The sequence below is a fragment of the Emys orbicularis genome, chromosome 13 (assembly GCF_028017835.1).
Source record: "Emys orbicularis isolate rEmyOrb1 chromosome 13, rEmyOrb1.hap1, whole genome shotgun sequence".
Taxonomy (NCBI): Eukaryota; Metazoa; Chordata; order Testudines; family Emydidae; genus Emys; species Emys orbicularis.
This window is the reverse complement of record NC_088695.1, coordinates 14,693,283-14,708,702: the sequence shown is the minus strand read 5'-3', so window position 1 is coordinate 14,708,702 and position 15,420 is coordinate 14,693,283. Positions and strand designations below refer to the sequence as shown.

Below are 15,420 nucleotides of genomic sequence, written 5' to 3'. Positions count from 1 at the left end.
GAGTTATAGTTCATATTTCTAGTTTCAGAAACAAGAGTGATACCTTTATACAAATAGGATGACCACACTCAGTAGACAATAAGCTTTGTAAAGATACCTTAAGAGACCTGTTGCACGAAGCATATTCCAGTTACTTTATATTCACCCATTAGCATATTTTTATAAAATCATATAGACTGCAATGTCACAGGGATCATACATAATGTTGATTAGTTTCAGTCCTGCAGGTGGTCTGTAAGTGGAAGTCTTGTAAGCCTCAGTTGGAGTTCTGAATGCAGACAGGCTGTAGGGGTATGTCCATTTAGTCTAAACATTCAAGTGCATGCAGTATCATGTCTCTAGATCAGAAGAGATTCACAAAAACAGAGAAATGAAGAAGCCCATTCAGTGGAGACCTCCTCTCTTTCTTCCTGTAGGATTTTCGTAAGGTGAGGGTGATGGTTTGGTGAGCGACTGTTGGGAGGGTGTTCTTTGCATGTGCTGATGGCACGAAGATGAAAAAATTAGACAGTGGAACTTTTTGCTACACCTTACGTTTTTTATCTCAATGTAGCAAAATTCAGAAAAGGTTTAGATACGAATATTTAGGGTTATTATAATTAATTCTGAAAACATATTCTGAAGGGATATTAAACAGGTTTCAGGCATTAAGCCAATATCTATTTATATACAATTCTACTGTGAGGAGCTAAATATACCACATCTATCTACTGTGAAAATTTCTGACCATCCTGTTCTGGTCACTGTCAGAAAGAGGATACTGAGCTAGATACGCGCCTCAGCTTGGACTCAGTTCTTATGTTCCCATCACACAGAATGGCAGAATTGAGCAGTTTTCTTCAGGAGCATCTGTGACCCACAAAGATCTCAAGGTAGTTTGTGTTTATTAATTTGGATCCATAGACAGGCCCAAAGTGTCCACATAACTCAGTCAATGTCCCACATTAAACAATTTTAAACAAGGTTCGGCATTTGGTATGCAGAGACCTTACTCTTAGTACCTTGGCAAACATACCATTAAAATCTCTTTTTATAACCTTTTATTAAAGATACAGACAAGGCGGCAAAACAGTGAAGGCATTTCAAATGTAAAATATTAAATCAGGCTTTCATTTTAACATCCCTTGTTCCCTTTCTCTTGTGCTGAAGACAGTTTTTAAAAAAAGAATTAGATAAATTCATGGAGGATAGGTCCATCAATGGCAATTAGTCCAGATGGCCGGAGAGGCAACCCCCTGCTCTGGATGTCGCTAAACATCTGACTGCCAGAAGCTGAGACCGGACAACAGGGGATGGATCACTCAATAATTGCCTGTTCTGTTCATTTTTCCCTCTGAAGAATCTGGCACTGGCCCCTGTCAGAAACAGGATACTGTGCAAGATGGACCATTGGTCTGATGGACCATCTGACCTGGGATGGTCTATCATTTGTTCTTATGTTCTAACATCATGATAGGTGATTCCCTAGCCAATGGGAGAGGATGAGGAGAAAGGTGTGTTATAAAGCCCACCTCTGTCAAAGAGTTCAGTCCCCATGTCTCCTGGAGCAAGACACCACCTTCTGTTTAGAGGGTTCCCAGCTGGGAATCCTCTAACTGCACCTAAGGCATTTTTTAACAAAAAGCTGGGTTGGGGGAAGGAAAAAGGAATTAGAAGGAGGAGACCATTCAACTTTTATCCCAATGGTCAGGATAGTCACCTGGGATGTGGGAGGGCCCTGCTTCAAGTGCCTGATAAAGAGACAGGATTTAAACAGGGGTTCTCTCCCCACCCATGTGAGGTTTGAACAGGAGAGTTAGAGAGAGACCCCCATGAACATAGTGCCCTAACCATGGGGATATGGGATAAGTTCCTTTGTGGATCTAGCCCTACCTGGGAAATAAACCTATTGGCTCCACTAATTATTATAATTAATTATTGAAAAAATCCTTGAGATTTTAGTAGGGTAAAGTACAATAAGATAACTATTTAATATCAGTTGTTTCAACAAATTAATCAAAAAAACCTGAGAAATCAATAGATGAAGAGATTTTTATAAAATTGCCCAGATGCCCAGCTGGTATAAATTGGCCATAGCTCCCCTGAAGTCAGTGGGCCAGATGAAAGAGATATGGAGAAAGGAGAGAGAGAGAAATGTTTGCATGACTCTACAGCCTGGTGCTCAGAGCATTCACTCAGGATGTAGGAGACCCAGGATCCAGGCCCCCGTGCTCCAGTGACTCTTGTACAACTGGGGATCTGGCCCACTGACTTTAATGGAGCTACACTGATTTAGAGCAGCTGAGGTTGTCACAATCTGTCCATCGGTTACCTGACTTGAGAATGTCCCAAACCAAAGTTATCCACAGTTCTCTGCTCTTGGATTTAAAAAATATTTAATTTAAGATCATCAACACTACTTGAGAAACTTCAATTTCCCCAACGTTTTCCCTAGTGCTATTTTCACCTCCTTGTTTTTCAGGCTGTAGACAATGGGGTTTAACATGGGGGTCAAGATGCTGTACTGGATGGAGAACATTTCATCCAGAACCACAAAGGAGACTGAGCTGGGTTTTGTGTACTGGAAAAAGGCTGTCAGGTACCATAAACCAACCACAATAAGGTGGGAGCTGCAGGTGGAGAAGGCTTTATGCCTGCCCTCCGCAGAGCGTATCCTCAGGTGGAGATGATGTAAATGTAGGAGAACAGCGTAAGGAGGAAGGAGCTTGACCCAAATATCACAACAGAAGTAAGAAGCACCACTTGATTGGTGAAGGTGTCAATGCAGGATCGTTGTAATAGAGGAGGGAGCTCACAGCTGAAATGGCTGATTTGATTGGGCCCACAGAAATGCAACGTGGAGGTAAAAACAGTGTTAAGCAGGGCATGGAAGAAGCCTATTGTCCATGCCCCACTCACCAGCTGAACACAGATCCCTTTGCTCATTCTCTCCATGTAACGCAATGGGTCACAGATGGCCACGTAGCGGTCATAAGCCATGGCTGAGAGAATGAAAACTTCAGCACCAGCTGAGAGGAGGATGAAGAACATCTGTGCAATGCAGCCATTGACAGAAATAGTTTTGTGTGTTGCTAGGAAGTTCCTCAGTGCGTTAGGCACCGTGACTGAGGAATAGCAGATATCAACAAAGGATAAATGGAAGAGAAGGAAGTACATAGGGATGTGAAGGTGAGAATCAGCCCTTATCACCACCATGATCACTATGTTACCACCCAGAGTGATTAGGTAAGTAACTAAAAACACCAAGAAGAGGAAAATCTGCATCTGTGGGTCACTGGAAAGTCCCAGGAGAATAAATTCGGTCACTGTGGTTTGATTTTCCATTGATATTTTTTCAGCAGAACTAGGACCTATGAGACAAATAAATAAATAAAATTAATTCAGATCTTAAAAGTTAATTGAACTGTCATCTAGAGGTCATCTCTTCAGTAGGATGAATATAAAGAGAGCCCTATTCTATCATGTAAAATATATAAGTTCTTTAAATTGACAAGATTTAGAAAACCAACAGTGATAATCTGGCTGGAATTTGTGTGTTCTACAAGGACAAAATGGGCCAGATATACAACAGGACTTAGATCCCTAACTGCCACTTTAAGCACCTAAATCACAGAATCTTTCCCCACAGGTATTCACCAAATCCCCCACCTAGCTGGGACTATGGGATCCCTTACGAACCAGCAGGGATCTTGGACCACAAGTTCAAAACCACTGTTGTAGAGTGTTTGATATCTATAGTATATTATTGGATTCATCCCTATTAAAATATCTAGGATTTCCACAATAATAATAATAATAATAATAAACCCCTGAGAATTAGAAATACTGGTTTGGGCATAGGATGGCAACCCAATCAAATACAGGCAAATTGATAAATATTAAAAATGCCATAAAGAGGGCCTCAGAAGGGCTGAGCTTTATGACACACACACACACACCTTGGAAGTGGAGGAGCCTAAGTGGGTAACCCCAGGCTGATATCATGCAACTGTCCAAACAATTCAAGAAAACCAGAGATAATTTTCAGCCAAAGAGTGAAAAGGACTCTTAGTGCAAACCAAGAATTGATCTAAGGTTGGATTTTGGCAAAACCATAAGAGAGAGGCTGGAGGACATGGATGCGCCAAGACTTGAAGAAAAGAAAAGATAGATGATGCATAAACTCATGTCTTCTAGGATATCGGAAAAGAGACAGAGAGCCTCAATATGAGTGCACAAGAGGAGTCCTTAAGGGTTATTTACATAGAAGTAAGATCAAGCAACAAAATTGCTCCCTGAACTGCACAATGTGTTCTGAAAAGGAAGAGACTGTGGAACGCCTGCTGAGCCTGGCTAGGAGAGAACACACACATGAGGCCACCAAGTTCCTGCACTGGAGTCTCTGTGGAAGTACATATTTAAACGAATTGTGTGTTATTACAACCACCAAACCAGAAGCGCTCTAGAGAATGAAGAGGCTAAGATTTTATGGGATCTGGCAATTTTCACAGACTGAACAGTGCAGAAAAACAGGCCAAATATTAATATATCACCATACTAGCAGATAGCATCATAAAAAAGAAACAAAAAGACGAGATAGCAAAGTATGAAGAACACTTCCACACAGTAAATTGATTATGGAAAAATAGAACACAGATGATCCCAGCGATTATTGGAATACTTAGAGTGATCTCTAAGGGTCTGAATGAGCAGCTGAAGAACACGTGCAAGACATCATGGTCAGTGACTTCCAGCAGACAGAGCTCTCAGACAGTGCGAGAATGTTATGGAAAGTCAAAGGAAAATGAAAGCATTTGATCATCTAAAATGTAGGAATTGTGCAGAGGGTTTAACAAAACTCCTGACTACCCAAATCTACAGACTCAGTGCACAAAGGATTTATTGGTGACTTATGGGGATACATTTTAGACAGTAATTTTTCCCTTTTTATGCTTAAAGATCTTGTATATTGTGAAAGCTATTTGTTAAAAAAAATCCCCCTATGTAATACGGAGGGACAGTAATAATGATCATAATAAATGAACACTCTCTAGGCACGCTGACATGATTTTAAAAAGAGGGATCTGATTGTAAGTTAATGAGAGTTTTGTTCCTAAGTCACTTAAACTCAACCCAATGGGACTTTTAACTGCACATCTGAATATCAGGCTTTTCCTACATAAGAGAATCTCTCCTGCCCTAATGGAATTTATATTGATTTGTAGTGGAAATGGGAATGAAGCCAATGTTCTGTCCAATGTCAAATCAATGTTTATCCCATATGTATCCCAGAGAGAGAAAATACATCTTTTCCCAAATATCAGCTAATCAGACAGATGCCTGAGCAAAGAGATGGACCTTGCCTGAGTGGTAACAAAAGCTCTGTGCACAGTGAAACCAAAAGCTAAGTGTCTTCACTAGAGAATGCCCTGTCCCAATCTACTCACCCCCCAACACACAGACTCCAAAAGTAGAAACTACTGTTATCCTGCACCAGCTGATCTCAGTGTTCTCAGTGCTGCCTTGAGAAACACACACAGAGAGAGAGAGAGATGGCTGGATTGCCAGCCATGACCCCTATGCTGCTACTCACTCTGATTTCTGCCTGAATGCAGCAGTCCACTCACACAAAGGGACTCTGCAGAGAGACCCACTCCTAGATAAGGGGTAGGGGCAGAACTTGGTCCTTTGAAATTAAAAGGAAAATAAAAGATTACAATGAATAAAAACATGAATCAACTCACCTGTTTTTTAATATAGATCATAAAGATGGTGAGATCATTCTGACCTGTGATTTTCTCTTTTTGTTTTCTTAGTCTATCTACTAACTTATTGATTTGTCTGTCTAATCTCTCTCTCTGCCTCTGGAAAACCGCATTTAAGACTTCAAATATTTGTTTTACCAGGAGCAGTGAGACCCTTCAAGTGTTATCATTGGGAGTGGAACAAAGACCCTTTCCTTAGCAGACTCCAAGACTAAGAGTTGATTTCTTGAGAGCTGTTTAAATGCTGTCTTGTTCCCCCTGGAGCAAGATCCCTGAAGTTCACTCTCTGTGACAAGCTACCGAGAACACTGTGTTGGGTCAGCCCTTAAACAACGGTGTATGGTTCATAAGAATGAGGGTACTGAGGCTTAGATTATTAAAAGAGCCCAAGTGATTTAGGTTTCCAATCAAAGGGACAGTCAATTAAAAAGGCATGTATTTAGGCTCAGATTCTCTAAAGTAGGCTAAGGAGTTAGACATCCAAATAGCAAATGATTTAATCTCCCTAGACTCCTTTGAAGATGATAGCCATAATGTATAATTCCACAAGAGGGTAGTGGAGGTGAAAGCATGGGAATAGGGCAGCCATCCTTAAACATCACCAATAGATGGATACACCAGTTAAGGAATGAGAAAGGAGCAAATTGTCTGAAAAATTTTGCCCAGCTGTATACAATATAGCTTTTCCTTTGTCTCATCTCCTATTCTTTCCTGCCATTTTACAGTCTAACAGCTGATTCACCAAAAAATGCTGTTTTGATTGACCTGATACATTTGTAAATGTGAAACAAGTTTACCAAATAGTTTCATCCGAGCCAAAGGGGGAAAAAAGGCTAAATTCACAAAGAGGCACAGGGAACCTCATTGACTTGCAGTACCTTTAACACATTGGTTAGGGGACTCATCACCTGACACGTGGGAGACACTCATTCATGACCCACCTCTGTCTGTTGTGGAGCAGAGATTTGAAGTTTGGTTTCCCATCTCTCAGGAAAGTGCTTTAATCTCTTGGCTAGTTTGAGGCAGGGCTTTCTCAGTGTCTCCTCTTGAATCTGTTCGCTTTGTATAAATCAGTAGCACATCAGCATCAGCAGATACACATGGCTATAATGCAGCCATGGCAGCGTATACAATTGGTTTCCATCTTAAATGGTTCCTTGCAAGTCTTCTCCCTTCCACAAGAGTCAGTATGGGAGGATTAAGGTTTCTTAAATCCCACAAAATTGCATCTTCCAATCTTCTTCTTAGTCAGCCTCGTGCTCTATTTCCTTTGACCCCAGATATAAAAAGCTTCAGTAAAAGCATAACTTCTTCTGGGAGTTGAACATGACTCCACCATTGCAATCATCTTCTCAACTGATGCCAGACTGCAACTTGCTGGGATCAGCTAAGTATCTCCTCATTTGTGACAAATCAAACAAATGGAAGTGAAGAATATGCTGTAACTTTTGACACTGTAAACTGTTTAGTTTCCTCTCCTCAGTTGTGTATAATGGATACGTTTCTTCTGCATATAAGAGAGATGTCATCACAACAACATGTAACACTTGTTTCTTAGTTGTCACATAGACATCCTGCTACCCAAACAGGTGCCTTTGAATGATGCTGAAATGCCACTGATACAAGACCCATCAGACTTGTGACTTCTTCAGATATAGAACGTCTTGCTGTCAACTGACAACCCAGATACATAAAACTATTCACCCATTCAATATTGTTGCCATTTATATGTTCTGTCGCCAGGTCATGATTAACCCTGGGCAAAAGAAATTGCCCATCCAAATTATTTTCAAAGCATTCAGTGAAATCAGGATGAGTTCAGAAATAACTTAAGGGCACAAAACAAGGCCAACATTCACAGCTAACGTTTGACTGACTAATAAAACCACTGACATGGGTCTATGCCTTTTTCAAGAGATCAGAAACTGCCATCTATATTTTGAACATTTCCTGATGTGAATAGTGTACATTTTTATTATTGCATAGATAGACTAACAGCATTATTTCTCTTTATACTTCTCTGTGTGTCCTTTATTGTTTCATTAGCATCTCTCTCTCTCTCTCTCTCTCTCTGTGACAAGTTGGACCACTTTTATTAGTGAAAAGGACAAGCTTTCGAGCGACATGGAGTTCTTTTCCAGGTCACTGTTCAATGGGTAGAACATCCTCTGTGGGGCAGAGACTCCATGTCTTGTGGACATGAAGTGAGCCAGCACCATATGGAAAATAAACCTGCATCAGAAGGACATTGTTTACCCTAGGAAAGGGAGCATGGGGCAGGGAGCCAGGAACTGGATGGAGATTCTCAGGGTCTGCTGAACGGGGTTTGCTCCTTAAATGGGGCTGACTCTGCAATGGTTGGTAAAGTTCAGGAGAAGAGCACCTGTGTTTCCCCGCTATGGTCCATAGAGGCCACCCAGTCTCAGGCCTCCTGCTCCCCAGCCATTACCTCTCTTGGGTGGAGACCTGCATTGTTCGTCCTTCTGATGGGGTATTCCAGGGCAGACCAGTTACCTGCCTTCACTGTGTTATTCAAAGCAAAAGATAATCTGCCTAACAGACCAGCTTTACTTCTCTTCTCAGGGACACTATACAGTGTAATTGCTATGCTTGTAAATTACCACAGAGCTCTTTCTAAGCAAACATATTTTAGTCTTAAGGTAAATCACTACCAAGAAAAATGTATAGGTTTCTTTTATTGTTTTTAATATAACAACCTTAGCAGCGATCACCCCAACTGCAACATGGGCTTTGGTAAGAGCTGTCCTTCAATCCCTACTCAGGGATTTTCCTGTGGATTCATGTTCTTCACATCCTCACCTCAGAACAAGAACAATGCCTGACTCTGTGAGTGACTCATTTATCGAGTTTGTCTCTTTGTCTGGCTGATTATACATGCAACGTCTCTTCAATCTCTGCCCAAAGTGTAGCTTCAAAAGAAGGGTTTCCAGGTGAGTCATTTGCACAGGGTTGGCCCTAGACCATATGGCACCCCAGGCAAGAAGCGTCTTTGGGGTCCCCCCTCCATTGGTTAAATGTTTGAATACCTTATTTTTTAATGGCATTTGTAGCACATTTCATGACTTTGGTGCATGATTTGCATGCATGATTTATCCCTGTCATATAAGAAGATAAATTTTCACACTAGGATTTGTAAATCTGTATTTTGTCAGTAACAACAAAAACAGCACCCCGAGACCCATGCCCCCCAAGACCTGGGACGCCTCCTCTAAATCCGGGCCTGCATTTGCATTCCCTTCCCCCCCCCCACAAATGTCCTTGGACATTCACTTCACTCGTATTGTCCCCAATAATGTTTTGAAGTTCCTAATAGCTCCCAGAGATTGCATTATTCATGACTTCCTCCTAAAGAATTTCCATGCAATTTTACAACAGTACATAAACATTTGCATTTTTAATACAACAAACTCCAAGCATGTTAAACTTAATTCAGTAAGGTTTTTCCAAGATATTACAGGATACTGTCATATCTCTCACAACGACATTCTCTCAATATAGTGTCTGAACCTCTGTCTGCACTTACTGAACTCAAATCTCCTTCTAGCCTTCTTCCCATTTATATAGGGTTTGGTCTTCAAGTTCTTCTTATCCATTCTAGTCTGTCATGTATATATTTCCTCAAACCAAGAAGCTAACCAAATGCTTTACTATGACATCCATCCATCTAATTTTGGGGCTTCCAACATTTCTCTTACCCTCCACTTCTAAATTTAACTCCCTCTTTCCTATATGTTCTCCCGATTTTCTTTTTGCATAGCCCAACCATCTAAACCTGGCTTTCCTCAGCTTTTTAAAATAATTTGTACCACCTTCCCACGTCCCCTACTTTGTTTGTTCTGAACATGGTCCATCCTTGTAACTCCAACCACCCATCCTAAAATTTTAATTTCCCCTGTATTCAAGATTTCCTCCTTTCTCTTCCTCAGTGCCCAGAATTCAGAGCCCTGGAAAAATGAAGATCTAATTACAGTCGTGTAGACCTTACTTTTCAGTTTGCTTGGCTTAGTGAAAACTCAAATGCTTATATAAATATTCATATAGTGACCAATCCTGCAAAAGGGCTTCTCCAGTGCATAGGATGAACAAATGAATAATCATATTCCAGTTAAGTGTGACTATGGACCACTACCATGATTCTGAATCTGTCTGCGGGACAGGGATCACACACAATATTGATTGGGCTCAATCCCTCAGGAAGTCAAAAAGAGGAAGTCCTGTTAGCCTCCGTTGGAGATCTGAATGCAGACAGGCTGTAAGGATACAACCATTTAGTCTAAATACTCAAGTGTATTCTATATCATGTCTATAGAGAAGAAGAGATGCACATAAACATAATAGATGAATGAAAAAGTCCATTCAACCAAGTTATACTTTCTTTCTATAGGGTTTACATAAGGTGAGGGTGAGTTCTGTTTGGTGAACCACTGTTGAGAGGGTGTCACTATTGAGACACATAATTAAAATGTGCAACTCGTTGCCCTTGGGAGACGTAGAGACCAGAAATGTAGGAAGAATCAGAAAGAGATTGCAGAAGAAAAATAGCCAGAGCTATCATAATTCTTTATGATAAGATTTTTGGTAGGGATATTAAATATCAAACTTCAGGTTTTAAACCAAACTCTAATAATTAGAGACTCTGCTATGGGGACAGATTATCCCACATCTCTGTACTGACAGATTATTGAGTCTTCCTCTGAAAAGCTGGTTCTGGTCACAGCCAGAAAGAGGAGTCTAGACTAGATGGCAGGTCTGACTCAATATGGTAATTCTTATGTTCCCAAGACACAGACAATGGCAGTACAAGAGGCGAGCAATTTTCTTCAGCAGCTTCCTTTATCCGAAGATCTCAAAGGACTTCATGTGCATCACTATATGTTCTATTAATTTAGATGGAATATAGGGGCCCAAAGAGGTGGGTTAGCTCAGTGGTTTGAGCATTGGCCTACTAAACCGAGGGGTGTGAGTTCAATCTTTGAGGGGGGGAATTTAGGGCTCTAGGGCAAAATACTCTGTCAGGGACAGTACTTAGTCCTGCTGTGAAGGCAGGGGACTAAACTCCATGACCTTTCAAGGGCCCTTCCACTTCTACATTTCTATTAACATACCCCGGTTGCTGTCCAGCACTGAACAATATTAAACACGCTTCAGAATTTGGTATACAGAGAGCTCTGCCTACTTGTTACCATGGCAAACACACCATTAAACATCCCTTTTAGCTTTTATTAAAGACACAGAAAAGAAGGGGGAAAATTAAACTCTTTGAAAAGGAAAGAGTTAAATAAGGCTTATATTTTAACAGCCTCCATTATTCCCCTCCGCTTTAGCAGAAACACTTTTAGATGGCATTGAAGACGGTAATAACTGTTCTTTTGGGGAAAAGAGAAGAAGTTAGTAGAGCTGTCATTGCTGTTCTTGTTAAAGTCTGATCCCATTTCCTAGAAGACAAAACAACAGAAACACACACACAAGGGGAGAGAAAGGATCAGCAAAGATAGAAAACACAGCTTCAGTCTCTGGGGTTGACTCTCATTTGCAACCTCACAGCTTGAGAAACACAGGCACGGACCACAGTCTTATTAGCCACTTAGAGACCTGGCAAGCTTGTACCAGCATCCAGCTGTTTAGGGCATTACTTTCAGTGGCCTCTTTCTGGTCACAGGCTCACAGCAGTGCTGCTAAGTATACAGCCTTGTCCTGCTAAGCCAGACACTGATTAGACAGAAGGGAAAAGGGGAGGGATAGGAAAGAGAAGAAATAAAGTGGCGAAGGAAAAGGAGGCAGGTCGAAGGAGAGGAAGACGGAGCAAGAGAAAGTCTCACAATTCAGGTGGTATTTGGGATTTAGCTGGAGGCAGTGGTGGTGTCATCTTCCTCCCTCTCTCTAGACCAGTCTGGTCAGGATGTCATTCAGGATTAGGATGAAGAAGTTCTGCGGTCCCAGGAAATGGCGGGGGTGTCAGCCATGATGGTGACGCTCACTCCAGTAGCCAACTTTTCTACTCAAAGTCTCTTTTGTTTAAGAACCCCAAAAAGGGACTGCTGGGTGCAATAGCCCATCCCCTCATTACTTTGCTCACCCATTAGGCCTGGTTTGATACACTGATTTTGGCTCACTGATTTTTCTGTCTCTCACTGCCTTATTTATGAGGCATGATCTTAGCACAGTTTGTAAGTTCTATCAGGAAACCTTTTCCTTTGGACTAATTCAATCGCTCTTTCTCCCTCCCTTTAGTGGCCAACCTGTGGCTCCAGAGCAACATGAGGCTCTTCAGAAGTTAATATGTGGCTCCTTGCATAGGCACCCAGTCCAGGGCTGCAGCTACAGGTGCCAACTTTCCAATGTGCTGGGGGTGCTCACTGCTGAACCCCTGGCTCTGCCCCCACTCCACCCCTTCCTGCCCCCTCCCCTGAGCCTACTATGCCCTTGCTCCTCCCTCTCCCCCCCTCACCCGCTGAGCCTCTTGCACACCATGAAACAGCTGATCGGGAGGTGGGGGGGCTGCCGGTGGGTGGGAGGCGTTGGGAGCGGGGACGGGGGAGCTAATGGGGGTGTTGCTGATGTATTACTGTGGCTCTTTGGCAATGTACATTGGTAAATTCTGGCTCCTTCTTAGGCTCAGGTTGGCCACCCCTGCTTTTTCTTTTTCCATCACCATTTGCTATTAGAAGCTACTGTGACATCTGATGAACTGTCACATACTTTTCACAGTTGAGCTCATAATGAGGGTAAGTTTGTAGGCCAAATTATTACATCATGTATTAAACTCTGCACTCCATCTGTGAGGTTGTTTCCCCCAAATTACAGAAGGTTATTACCATCAATCGTCCATTAAGCACCAACAAAATACTAGTCTCTGTGCTTAAGATGAAATTAAAGAGAGTCTATGACCCAGAGAGCTTAAATATAATAGACTGAGACACTGGAGAAACCACTTCTTTATTTTATATATATAAATAAATACATTTGGCCTGTGTGATACAGGAGGACAGACTAGGGATCACAGGGGTCCCTTCTGGCCTTTGAATCTATGAAATTAGTTCCTTGTTATACTTGTCAGTGTACAAATATTAGAGACGATACAGAAATTTCCATCACCCAGGAAGCTCCATATTTTGACATTTTGTTTACTCCCAACAGGGTCCAAAAAGATGAAATGTCAAAATGTTATGAGATGAAAAATTCTAAAAGGTTTAGATGTCTAAACATTTCACCTTTAAATTTGATTGTAACAAAATATTTCCTCTTGAAGTGTCCATTTAAAATGAAAACTTACATATTGAGTAAATATTTTTGTGTACAATGAGCTTGACATGAGTCATTTTATTGTCAATTTAAGTGAAAATATCAATTCAAAATGAAACTTTTCATTTCAATTGGACATTTTGAAATGAAAGCTTTCATTTCATTTTGGGATGTCAAATTTCTAATGAAAACTTTCATGTTGAATGAATACTTTGACATTAAAATGACTCCTCTCAAGCTCATTGTAAATTAATTTAAGTGAAAATGTCTATTCAAAATGACACTTGTCATTTCAACTGGACATTTTGAAACAAAATTTCATTTCATTTTGAGACGTCAAATTGAAATTGAATCCTCCCCTCGCCCCAAGAAAAAAATATATATTTCTTCAAAATTCAGTTTTTTCCATAGAAAATTTCTATCTTGATGAAACAACACTTTCAAATTTTATTTTCCAAACATGGGAAAAACTTTTGACCAGAACTAACACACGTAGAAGTGGTCATCACTCCTGTTCTAATGAATTTACAGTCCAACAGAGTGACACCCTGCAAAAGCAGGAGGTGAGAGTAGCTAAATCATGCTATTTTCTATTCAATGAGTTGGTTGCAAAAGTCATGAATTTTGATTAGAAAGAGGGACATGATTTTTTTTCATGAAAATATTCCCATTTTCAACCAGCTCTATTCATTTTTTTGAAGAATGTGAAAGAAGAAATTCTCCCTGTGAAACCAGGAGGAGAGGGTGGTAACTTTCTTAATGGGGACAGGGAGTGCATTCTGTTAGTCCCAGGCTGAGATGGGAAGAGATATGGGACTACCAGCGGGCACATGGATGATTGCATGATCCAAGGCAGAAACAGGGATGGAAGAGATCAGACTTCAATATCTTCCTCTCCACCGACTTTCTGACTGACCTTGGGCATGTCACTGGGACTACATTTTTCCAAATCAATAGGAGTAGGAAACCTAACTTGCCTAAACTCTTTTGAAAATCCCAGCCTGCTGGTTGGCTCTTCATTTACCTGAGACGATATCTCTGTAAGTCTAACTTTGACAAAAGGTGGATTCTGAATCATAACTTTATTCGCCGAGGCAAGGTCCTCAGCTGACATATATTGGTGTAGTCCTGTTTCTTTCAGTGGAGTTATGTTGCTTTCCACCATCTGTGGTGCTGCATCTAAGGGTGAATTTCACTGGGGTGCATAGTGCCAGCACCACTTCCTATTATGTTTAGGATTTAAGTGGAAACTCGATGATACATGGGTCTTTCCAACTCAACGGTGAGGGAAATTTGAGTAATGTAAAATCACTTTCGAATATGGACACTATGGGCCAGAATCCCAGTTCATGTAAATCCACCTAATTCCATTGATGTAATGGGCCAATGTCAATTTACATCCAGAGTTAGATTCACAAAGGGATGTAGATGTTTTAATGCTGAGCATTACAGTGGATAATTTTTAGGTTATTTTTGTAATCATTTGGTTCCCAGAGCCTGAGTTGGGCAGCCAGGCTCCCTACACAGTAAAAGTGGAGACACAGACACCTAAGAATGGGATTAAAAAAAAGCCAACATGACAGATGGTTTCTTAGCCAATGGGAAAGGCCAAGCAGGGGGTTGTGTTCTAAATACTGCAGATATCACAGGAGTTCAGTCCCTATCTCCTCTGGGGGAAGACACCTCCTTCACCTTGGAATTCTCAGCTTGGAAGCCTCTAACCCCACCTAAGGTGGCAAGAAACCATAGCAAGAGAGGGGAGAGAAGAGGAAGGAATTAGGGGGAGGAAACCCCTCAAATTGTATCCTAGCAGTTAGGGATGTTGGAGACCCTCCTCAAGTGCCTAATAAGGAGAAAGATTATAAAAAGGGATCTGCTTCCTCCCATGTGGGTGCCGTAAGCACTGTGATATGGGATACCTGATATGTGTCCTTCTCAATCTCGCCTAATAGAGTTTTACTTTCTTTGTGCATCTTGACCCAGCTGGCGATCACACTCATTATTAATTATTGTTATTATTGGAGACAGAGACATTAATAAGGATGAATCCTATAAGGTATTACAGATATTAAATAGGGTTTTCAACAAAATACTCTAGAAGAACTACAGAATGCTATAGACACAGCTGTTCTTTTCATAGAACTGGTCATATCCTCAAGTGGTACAAATTGGCCATAGCTGCATTGAAGAAAGAAAGAAAGAAAGAAAGAAAGAGAAAATGTGCATGAATGGCTCTAGATTCTGGTGTCTCTACTACCCAATGGGGATGTGGCCTGCTGACTTTAATGGAACCACACTGATTAAGAGCAGCTGAGGCTTTGGCCCAAAGCGTCAGATACCTGAGCTGAGAATCTCCCAAACACAAGTTATCCACAGTTCTAGTCCCAATGATTTTTTTTTTAAAAGATCGACA

The 15,420-nt window shown here is 41.1% G+C and overlaps 1 pseudogene; it reads right to left on the bottom strand.

Moving 5' to 3' along the window:
- Positions 1-2,395: 2,395 nt before the first annotated feature.
- LOC135887806 (olfactory receptor 5V1-like) lies at positions 2,396-3,324 on the bottom strand (annotated as a pseudogene).
- Positions 3,325-15,420: the final 12,096 nt, after the last annotated feature.